The sequence below is a fragment of the Mauremys reevesii genome, linkage group 14 (assembly GCF_016161935.1).
Source record: "Mauremys reevesii isolate NIE-2019 linkage group 14, ASM1616193v1, whole genome shotgun sequence".
Taxonomy (NCBI): Eukaryota; Metazoa; Chordata; order Testudines; family Geoemydidae; genus Mauremys; species Mauremys reevesii.
This window is the reverse complement of record NC_052636.1, coordinates 32,157,666-32,168,921: the sequence shown is the minus strand read 5'-3', so window position 1 is coordinate 32,168,921 and position 11,256 is coordinate 32,157,666. Positions and strand designations below refer to the sequence as shown.

The 11,256-nt window shown below is 49.0% G+C and overlaps 2 non-coding genes across 2 annotated transcripts; both read left to right on the top strand.

The window, feature by feature from the left end:
* Positions 1 to 2,072: 2,072 nt before the first annotated feature.
* TRNAT-AGU lies at positions 2,073 to 2,147 on the top strand. Its single transcript has one exon. It is a non-coding gene; the product is annotated as a tRNA-Thr (tRNA).
* Positions 2,148 to 8,916: 6,769 nt separating this feature from the next.
* On the top strand, positions 8,917 to 8,988 carry TRNAC-GCA. Its single transcript has one exon. It is a non-coding gene; the product is annotated as a tRNA-Cys (tRNA).
* The last annotated feature ends 2,268 nt before the right edge of the window (positions 8,989 to 11,256 follow it).

Below are 11,256 nucleotides of genomic sequence, written 5' to 3'. Positions count from 1 at the left end.
TGATGTTATTGACATGATTTGTAACTGTATAGATCACCATTGCAACCACTGTTCTATATTTGCAGCCAATATTGTAGAAAGGTTGTCGTGTAAGGGGTCCATGGAGAGGTTCTGACTGGCTGATTATAATGATGCTATCTCTAGTTGTGTATCATTTTTGTAGTTGACGTTATTAATATTGGCTCTATGCTGTCGATATTTCAAACTTGTGATATGCTTCTGGGGAACACCCCGGACAAGTTGGTGTCAGTTCTGCCTAGCCTGCTTGATGGCCCATTAAGGACTATCAGCTACACAATCGACCCACTGAGAGAAGGCAGATACACCTTGTGACACAGCAAGGTCTGCAGGGACCTGCCTATGGAGAGAACTCTAAGGTTTTTCTGTGCCACGTGCTGGATAGAGTGTCCTTGTGACAAAGAAAGCAAAGACCACATGGCAAGAAACTATAAAAGGCTGATGCCTCGTCTCCAATCCTGCTTTTTACCTCTGGAGGGACTTTGCTACAAACTGAAGCTCTGTACAAAGGACTGACTGACCCATCCCAGCTGTGGATGGACTCCCGAGACTTGATTTGAACCTGCAGTTTATTCCATCACTGCTACAAGCCTGAACCAAGAATTTTGCTATTACTGTATGTGAAGGGTTAAAATCCATGTGCATTTTATATAACAACCTGGTCTATGGCTTGTGCCAGCTCTTTTCCAGACCCAAAATCCAGAGTATGGTCAGGGGACGAGAGGCCTAGCAAATAGTGATCAGCTAAGAGAAAGCTGGGTAAACAGAAAGCCTTGCTTGCTAAGATAGGCCTGGTCAGCAAATTGGCAGGTGTTGGAGCTAAGAACTAAATAATTGTGTCTTATTCAGAGTTGCAGATTGAGCAAAGAATCCCTGTTCCTATTGTGTTAGTCTCTTCTGTAGGAGACGTTTTCCCACAGAGCCAACCTTGAGTTTATGAAAAGTTGGCACGTCAGTATAAGATATGGCATCCTTCCACCTCCCTTCCGAGGGACCAATGCCTGCCTTAAGACACACAGAAAACAATCTTTATTGCCATATACTTTCACTCTTTCTTTGCTTTAACCCCTAGGAATGTACCTGTTGGACAATCAAAGGAGTTGCTCCATTCCTATGGACCTCAAATCAGAATTCAACATATATATTTTATACTAATAACATATTATCAAAGTATTAATGAAATGTTAACTTGCTAACTTGAGACCATGGGTGGAGACATTATGTGACCTGTTAACCATTGGCTACTGTGCTATCTTGTCTTGCTGCAAAACCTATCCTAGGTTTTGGAACTGCCTTCGCCGTCACTTTCCCTCACCCATGGAAAATCTATATATTCTATTGTAATTAATTAATTAATAGTGTCTCTGAGCCTAATAAGCCCACTCCGCCAGCACTGTGTGTAATAAACTCCTATTCTTGACCTCTACACAATGGAGATTTATGTCCTTCACAGACTCCTGCTGAATAAAGAGGAGATTCAGCATCCAGCTTGGCTGAATGTGTCTCCTCTCCCCACAGCTTGGTGATCTTTTGAGGAAATGGAGAAGACTGCCTTTGCCTGGCTGTACATCGCTTGCAAAAGAAACAGGTCTTTTTGGTGACAAGTGTTGAAAGGAGCCATTAGACAAATGTGGAGACAGGAAAAATGTCCCCTAACTGAACTGGCATCTCTGGATGCTGAAGCCACAACACAGAGCGCTAAACACTATATGAGAATGGCTGGTGTCAGAAGAGTCTCTACCAAAGCCTTTCCCACCAGCAGGGGCCTCTCTGTGCACAGAACTCCTGGTAGCATGATGGCTGCAGGCAGTGGAGAACTCCATTTTGGCATCTCTTTGTCGGTGAACATCTGCAGTGTCTGTTTAAAGGTCTCTGGATAGTGATCTTTGGGAAGAGCTGGCTGAAGTGTCTTCCTAGTAAGCAGGAGATCCTGGCTTGGCCTGCCAGTTCTTCCTTGCAAGTCTTGAGGGAAATGGGGAACGTCTGTAGTTTGGAATTTGCAGGTGTTGTCCTGGACCATCAAATGGAACAGTGGCAAATACTTTCTTGAGGCAGGCACCATGGCTTAGCTGGCTTAAAGCACCTGTCTAGTAAACAGGAGATCCTGGGTTCAACTCCCAGTGGTGCCTTGTTCTATGACTTTTGTCTCCCCTGCTCACATTTTCCTGTGTCTTTCCGGGAAACAGAAGAGACCTCCCTTGGTATCCAAGTAATTGCTTGCTAAGGAAAAGGTTTCTTTGGAGAGAAACATTGGAAAGAATCAGATCACAAGCCTGGAGCTGATGAAAAGGCTGCTGTGACTGGCATTAGCATGGTGGTTGCTTCAACTGCAATTGCTGCGACACAAAAGCCTGCGCCACACGTCCTTGTGATTCGCTGGGGATGTCTGCACACAGATGTCATGTCATCTTCCTTTTGATTGTCACTGATGAAAAATGGAGCAGCTGGGAGAAAAGTCCCAGAGGAACCTGCCAGATAAAGTGGAGGTTCATAGAATCATAGAATCATAGAACTTAAGATCAGAAGGGACCATTATGATCATCTAGTCTGACCTCCCGCAAGATGCAGGCCACAAAAGCTGACCCACCCACTCCTGAAATAATTCTCTCCCTTGACTCAGCTGTTGAAGTCCCCAAATCCTGATTTAAAGACTTCAAGTAGCAGATAATCCTCCAGCAAGCGACCCCTGCCCCATGCTGCGGAGGAAGGCGAAAAAACCTCCAGGGCCACTGCCAATCTACCCTGGAGGAAAATTCCTTCCCGACCCCAAATATGGCGATCAGCTGAACCCCGAGCATGCGGGCAAGACTCTCCAGCCAGACACTCAGGAAAAAGACTTTCAATAGCCCAACATTGACCCTCGGTACTAAATACCAGTGGTCGCACGTTATTGACCTATTGACTAAATCACGTTCTCCTATCAAACCATTCCCTCCATAAACTTATCAAGCTTAATCTTAAAGCCAGAGAGGTCCTTCGCCCCCACCGTTTCCCTCGGTAGGCTGTTCCAGAATTTCACTCCCCTGATGGTTAGAAACCTTTGTCTAATTTCAAGCCTAAACTTCCCGACTGCCAATTTATATCCATTTCTTCTCGTGTCCACATTAGTACTGAGCTGAAATAATTCCTCTCCCTCCCTGGTATTTATCCCTCTGATATATTTAAAGAGAGCAATCATATCTCCTCTCAACCTTCTTTTGGTTAAGGAAAACAAACCAAGCTCCTCAAGGTTAGAGATGTAGCACCCAGTAGTGCCTTGCGAAATGTGTCCACTCCTCCCACCTTTTGATCAATTTTTGAGGAAACAGAGAGGACTGCCTCTGCCTTGCAATGCTTCCAAAAGAAATCGGTAGTTTTTTCTGACAAGTGTTGGAAGGAGGCACCTAAGAAACGTGGAGACAAGGAAAAGGTCGCCATAACTCAACTTGCATCCATGGCTCTTGAGGCCACAACGCAGAGCACTAAGCACTGTACGACCACAGCTGGGGAGAGAAGGGTCTTTTCCAAAGGCATTTTCCACTTGCAGGGTCCTCTCTGTGCGCAGAATTCCTGATAATTTGATGTCTGCAGGCACTGGAGATCACTATTTTGCCATCTCTCTCACTGTTTCAGTGAACATCTGCTGTGGTTGTTGAAAGTCTATGATGGGATCTATGGGATGCAACCTGAACAGTGGGACACCTGAGCCCTGTGTCCCACTGCCTGGGCTCCCTCTCACACTATGATGTTGTGAGGAGCTGTGAATCTCTGGCAGATATTGCACTTACACAGACATCTACAGGTAGGGACACATCCAACTGTTACATGAATGCTTCTCCCAGCCACTCATAACACTAATGATAGAGAGCCTCCCGCCAATTCCCCCCAGCTCTGCAGCCTTGCACCCCTGGACCATACCATCTTGCCTTAATCAGAAGCCTGATCAGTGTGAGCTTATTACACAGGGTCCACCTCTCCCTCACTGTGAATAGTACATGAACCAGCATTGTAATGGAGCTGCGATTTCCCAAGAACTTCAAGCAAAATACACCAGTTTCAGTACAGCGTAAAACAGATTTATTAACTACAGAAAGATGGAGTTTTAAGGATTATAAGTGGTAGGCATAAAAGAGCAAAGTAAGTTACCATGGAAATTAAAGATAAATTCACAATCTTAATTTTACACCTTATTACACTAGGCCGCAGTTCGGTTATGCCACAGGAAGGCTTAATGCTCGAGCTGCAGTGCATGCTGGGCAGGCTCTAGGCCGGGCTCCCCATGGCAGGAGAGAAGAAGAAGACTGGGCCCCTGGAGGGGCAGGCTGGGGCTTCCTGGATCCCATTTGCTCACAGCTAGCGCCCTGCCCCCACTCCCAAGCCCCCAGGTCAGCCAGAATGGAGCAGCGGTTTTCACTCCACCAAGTCCACTTATGGCTTACAGGCAACTCCCAGACCCACCACAGCCCACCATGTCAGCCAGAAAGGAGCCCACTCAGCCTCGCCATTGCTGCTTTTCCTTCCCCCTAGAACCCCTCTTCTCCTGGGCTGCAAGGAGCCACCCCTGGGAAGCCAAGAGGCAGGCACAGGATTCTGCCTCCCAGCAGCCAACCGCACCTCCCCCGGCTTTGCAGAACAAATGGTGACGCTCTACTAACCCCACTTAGCCGCACTGAGGTGCTTCGCTTCTGCCCTGCCTTCCTCAGCTCGACTTTCCTCTTTTCCCCCATTCCTGCCTCACTTCCTCCTTTGGCAAGTCACGCAGAGGAGGCCAGCAGGAAGAGCCGGCCTCCCCCAGCCAACCTCCAACAGCAGAGGAGGCCAAGCCACAAGCCTCCAAAAGGTGATACGCCGCACTCCTCTAGGTTCTCCAGCCTGCCGCCAAGGTGCTTTCTCCACTGCTGTCAGCACCCTCTGTCATGCAGGGGTTGGAGTTATCCCAGGGACAGGCCAATAGGAGAAGGAGGAGGCCTTCCTGAACAGCAAGGGGATCTGGGAAAAGGAAGCCAGCATGTTTCTGCACCAGGGACCTTTTGCGTGTAAAGCAAACGTGATAACCACTACACTACAGAAACTCCATCTGCTTGGCTGTTGCTCACCCTAGCACAGACCGATGGACAAACCTGGAGAAAGTGGTGACAGCCCTTCGATGGGTCAGCTGGGCAGAGCAGAAGACTGGAGCCGGGGCTCAGGAAGTCGTCCTTACGTCACCCTTGTGACTCCAGCTTGAGGGAGAGCTTCTTTTTCTTCCCCTTGCTGACAAAGAGCAAGAGAAGAATGAAAGGGCAGGTGGGCCAACTCGGTGCAGAAGCCCATGCTGCCTTTTCCTGCTGCATAGCCTGAAATGAGCGACTCGTGGCAGTTAAAGGAACTGCTGCATTTTCAGAAAACATCCCACCTGTGCACAAAGGGGGATAGAAGAGCCTGTTAGTCTAGCACGCTCCCAACTGAACTACTTCAGCAGCTGCTCGGTTTCTTTTTGGCCTCCTGCTTTTCCGTCTGGGATGTTGTTGTCAGCTGTGGCACAGAAAAAGGACGTCATTGCGAGCGGCCCATGAAGACAAGATTCACTTTTGCCTTCCTTGCTCGGCTTTACTTGCTTCCTCGCCCTATTCCTGCCGTAGTTCCTGGGTTACCTGAAGGCGACGGGGGGCCAGCAGTACAAGGAGGAAGTTGGGCAGCTAGACCCTGGTGGCAAAAGTCCTGCCGCCACTTGCCACCCCACTCTCTTCTCCCAGCATCACATATTGGCCACCAGGGACTTGAGGCCCAGCAGCGCAACGGAAGGCAGTGGACAGAGCCACCCTCGCCTTGAAGATCCGGCTCATTAAACCACATCTTCAGTCGCTGATGGCCAATGAGAGACCAACACCGCTTGCTATTTTAGCACTTGGAAATGCCATTGGTCAGTCATTGGATCTCTGTAATGCTGTTACAGAACAAAGGAAAATAGAATCTCAGTGTGACATACTATACCTTTGGGGGAGCGGCTGTAACCCCTTAATCCTCATTTTCATATCATCGTGATCTTACATATAGAGCATGACTTGTAAGGTATCAGGGAAAGGATATGATCTGCTGAAAGTCACTTCTCTACCCATAGATGTAGACCATTCATGCATATGAAGTTATGAGAATTGTGCAGTGTGGTTGTCACTGTGCTGCAAGGTGGGGGAGTCAGCCAAATATTAGCTCCCCAGTGGCACCAGCAAGGAAAGTAACCAACACCCAGACAGGGTGTCAAACAACCCATCGACAGCCATTGTCCAGCAAGGGAGCTACAATGCAATAACTCACCTGCATGAGGACACCCCAGGGGAATTGCTCAGACTTGCTTGGAGAGATGCAGTGATGCTCACCTGACTCTGAAGGGGGGAGGGGGGACAAAGCCATGAGGGAAGAAAGGACATGATAAAAGGAGAGACATTTGCCAGGCTTTATCTCTCTCTGTCACCTACATCTACAGACACCCCCACACCAAGCAACTGAAGCGCTGATGAAAGGGGAGAGCCTGGCTGAAAAGCCACCAGCCAGCCTGTGGTGAGAAGCATCTGAGTTTGTAAGGGTACTGAAAGGGTTAAGGTCAGCTTAGAATTAAAAGCAATGAGGAGTCCGGTGGCACCTTAAGGACTAACAGATTTATTTGGGCATAAGCATTCGTGGGTAAAAGCCCACTTCTTCAGATGCATGGAGTGAAAATTGCAGATAGAGGCATAAATATAGATTGGAACATGAAGTGACAGGAGTTACCGTACAAGGGGAGAACCAGTGTTGAAGGCTAATTCAGTCAGGGTGGATGTGGTCCTCTCCCGTAATTGATGGGGAGGTGTCAATACCAAGAGAGGAAAATTGCTTTTGTCGTGAGCCAGCTACTCCCAGTCCTTATTCAAGCTCAAATTAATGGTGTTAAGTTTGCAAATCAATTGTAACTCTGCAATTTCTCTTTGAAGTCTGTTTTTGAAGGTTTTTTGAATGGCTACTTTGAATTATTGGGTGTGAATGTGTAAACATGCTATTGACTATACAAGTCCCATATGGTCTCGTGATTTGGATTCCTGGTTTTCACCCAGGTGGCCTGGGTTCAATTCCCAGTGTGGGAACAATGCAGAGCTTTTGCTCAGAGGGGAGGCAGGAAATGAAAGGAATGGGAAGGGATCCTGCCAGCAGGGGAGTTGGACAGTGTTGGGAGGGGACCCCAGAAGTGGGGGTAGGGCAGTGGTCTGGGGGGAGATGAGGGAAGGATCCCAGCTCTGTGGGAAGTTGACATTCTGGAGAGCACAGGCCTGGCATGGGGGGTGGGAAGAGTGAGTGTGTCCCTCTAAACTCACCACCAGCAGACTAGGCAGGCTTGGAAGAATTACGTATTTGTTGGTAAATGTCAATTTCTGTGTAAACACACGACCCAATGGCAAAATCTTTCCATCGATAATCATCACAACTAACAGATGGGCAAAGTAAGAAACATGTTGCCTGAGAACTTATCCTGTTCTAATCCTCTAGGGTTCCCTTTTGCCTTAGGCACCACCACGTGGGCATTTATTATTCCTCCTCATTTTCACACAGACACACAATTTCCTTTGCACAGATCCATGAACAGCAAAACCTCCCTGTGTCTATTGTCTGAGCCAGGGCATTCGATTCCACTGAAACCTTCTCTCCTGCAATGGCAATGGTCAGACAGAGGGAATGCGTCCACCTTCCCCCTGGCAGTGAGATATTCACTCTCCTCTTCATGCTGCTTTTGTTATTCCATGAGCCATCAAGGATGGAATAAAAAGCTGAGTTTACTCCAGGGTGAGGAAAGAAAGGAGCCACCAACGCCCTCAAAAATCTCAGTGCCCAGAGAAAACCTGCCTCTGTTATTGGACTCCCAGAGGTGCTGGCGATACAACGGGAAAAGGGACTGTCTGAATTGCCAAGGCAGGGAATGAACAATCTACAGCAACATCATTAACCACAGACACACTCTAGCCATGCTCCAGCCACTGGGGAAATGGGCAGGAACTCTGGCTGTTCAGCCATGGCCACACGTACAGAGCTGCACAGCAGTGAGTGTGCTGGGGAAGCGGGTCTGAGCAAACAATTTGTAATGACCCTTCAGTGAGAACAGAACCAGAGTGTAGAAAGGCCCCTGTGTTAAGTGGTTGTGGCTGAGGCCTTAGGCAGCTGGGCTAACACACCATGGGGGCCTTTCTGTGAAGGTTTGATCCTTGCCAGCTAGACAAGGCTGGCGTGTGGTGTCTCCATGGCTGTACTTTCAGGGTCTGATCACAACAGTGCCACAGGGAGCCAAGCCTAGACATATTCAGAGGCTAAGGCCAGGTCAATATTTCAAACAGTGAGTCTATGCTGCTGCAGCTCAGTAATGGAGATGCTCTATGACAGGGTTTCTCAAACATCCTTTCACTGCAACCTCCTTCTGCCAAAATAACTTAATACATAGCCCTGGAAAGAGGGACCAAGCCCCTCCACTCGGGGGGTGCCAAAGACTGAGCCCCAGTGGGGGGAGGGCAAAACCAAAGCCTGAGGGATTCAGCCCTGAGTGGGGGGGCTCAGACTTTTGTCTTCAGCCCCAGGACCCAACAAGTCTAATACCAGCCCTGGTGACCCCATTAAAACAGGGTCACGACCCACTTTGCTTTCCTGATCCACAGCTTGAGAACCACTGCTCCATGCTGAGGGAGGGGGGGGGGGAGCTTTCCTGTTGGTGTAGTCAATCCACTTCCCCAGGAGGTGGCAGCTCTGTCATGGGGAGAAGCTATATCGGTGGGTGTGCAAGCTGTGGTGTTTACCACATTTAAGAAGTTTAATCAAACCCCATTTTTAAAACCACCTGTGGTCTGGGAATGGCAAAGGAGCTCGATGAAGCAGGGTCTGTCCTTCAAAGTCCTGGAGATCACGATTCCATACTCCTGTTGTAATGGGGGCATAGCTCAGGGGTAGAGTGTTTGATTGCAGATCAAGTGGTCCTTGGTTCAAACCCAGGTGCCCTCTTGAAAAAAAAAATCATTTCTATTCTCCATTATGTTCAGGAGCTCCACCGTACAAGGATGCTTGAAATGAATGTGAACACTCAACATTTCACTGTCCAAATGCATAAAAACCTAGCAAACCTGTCCATCAGCTGAAATCAGTTCCAATCCTCTAAGTGTCTAGTTTATGTTTTCATCAATTAAACAAAGGTATCATTCCCTGAAGCAGAGCACAAGTTTGAAATACAGGCAGCATAGAGCCAATATTCATAACGTCAACTACAAAAAACGATACACGTCTAGAGATAGCATCATTATAATCTGCCAGTCAGAACCTCTCCATAGACCCCTTACACGACCACTTCTCTGTAATATTGGCTGCAAATATTGGTGGTCGCAATGGTGATCTATACAGTTACAGATTATATCAATAACTTCACAGGAGGTGACACAGCATCAGCGAGACTGATACTGGAATACTGCCTCCAGTTTTGGTGTCCTCGTTTGAAAAAGATGTTGTGAAATTGGAGCTGGGGCAGCAAAGAGCCACCTAATGTTCTGAGGACTGGAAAAAATACCTTCTAGTGAGCTATTGAAAGAGCTCAACCTGATTAGCTTATCAAAAGAAGATTGAAAGGTGACTTCATTGAAGTGCCTTAATGGAGAGAAAAGATTGGGTATTTAAGGGCTCTTTAATCTAGCAGAGAAAGGCATAAGACCCAATGGCTAGAAGGTGAAGACAGATAAATTCATATTACAACTAAGGCACAAAAATTCAACAGCGAGGATGATTCACCACAAGAACAAGCTACCAAGGAAAGTGGTGGATTCTCCATCTCCTGATGTCATTTTATGAAGACAAGATGCCTTTCTGGAATGTGTTTGCCCCCAAAGTAGCTATTGTGTCATACAGGAGGCCTGTGATACGCAGGGGGTCAGATTAGATGCTCTAATGGTCTCTTCTGGCCATAAAGTCGACTAATTTCTGAAAAACCGAGTGTAGCATTGGGAGCAGCGTCTGATGTTTTCCTGTCTAGCCGGCTTGCTGCCTAGAACGAACGCTCCTTGAGTGGGGTGATCCACAGGGAGTAGCTCAAACCTCCAAAGTGCCTGGCCAGGGGCAGGACATTGGCACAGCAAGGGAGGGGTGCGTCAGTGACATCACAAAGGCCTTTTGCAGGACCTCAGACTATTGGTCCAAGGTGGTGGGGAGGTGGTGACCTCACAGAGAGATGCTGACATCAGCCAGGTAGGACAAGGGCGAGGGGCCAGGGAAACCTCAGAGACCCCTGTGGCTTTGCTCCAGCAAGTCTCCTTCTCCAGGTCTCTCTCTGAGGACTGAGAGAGTATTCGGGTTCACGGACGTGAGCGCCAGAGGAACCTCTTTCGAGTTTTCTCCTTCCCTTTCAGTGATTTTACTAGAAAACAGCCATCCCTGTTTAGAAGGTAAGAGCCTCCTGGAGGTTTGAAACCTGTTCAGTCTGATCCATCTGGTGACAGTTGAATTCTAGGCATGGAAAACACGAGGTTAAGGAGGCAGAATTTTATTCTGCACCTGGGATTTTGTCCCTTAGAATCACTGGGGACATTGGGGTTTGTTCTTTTTGCTTCACCTCTTCCTCCCTCCTTACTCTTTGTCTCTTGCTTCTTTTGTCCTTTCACCTGTTCCCCTCCCAACACCAGGAGGGGTGAGTGTGTGTGTGTGTGTGTGTGTGTGTGTGTGTGTGTGTTGCGGGGGAGTGCTCTGCAGCTCCCACTGTGGGAGGTCCACCCAAAAATGTGGGGCTGAAATAGTGCTCGGGCAGTGATCCCCACCAGTGACCTGGGCCATCCTTTGGGCTCTCTGGTGAGAACCCTCAGCCTCCCGTCCTCAGTCTCTACCCTGATTGGCTGAGCAGGGGGTTATTGACAGGGAGGAGACTCAGGTCCTTGTTGTTCTCTTTCAGGACCAAGGAAATAAGTCAGAACCAGTTACCAGGGAGGGGCTGGGGCAGCTGGGAGCAGGGGTTTGCGGGGCACGGGAGGGGCTGGGGCAGCTGGGAGCGGGGTTTGCGGGGCACGGGGAGGGGCTGGGGCAGCTGGGAGCGGGGGTTGCGGGGCACGGGAGGGGCTGGGGCAGCTGGGAGCGGTGGGGGTTGCAGGGCACCGGGAGGGGCTGGGACAGCTGGGAGCGGGGTTTGCGGGGCACGGGAGGGGCTGGGGCAGCTGGGAGTGGGGGTTGCGGGCACGGGAGGGGCTGGGGCAGCTGGGAGCGGGGTTTGGGGCACAGGGAGGGGCTGGGGCAGCTGGG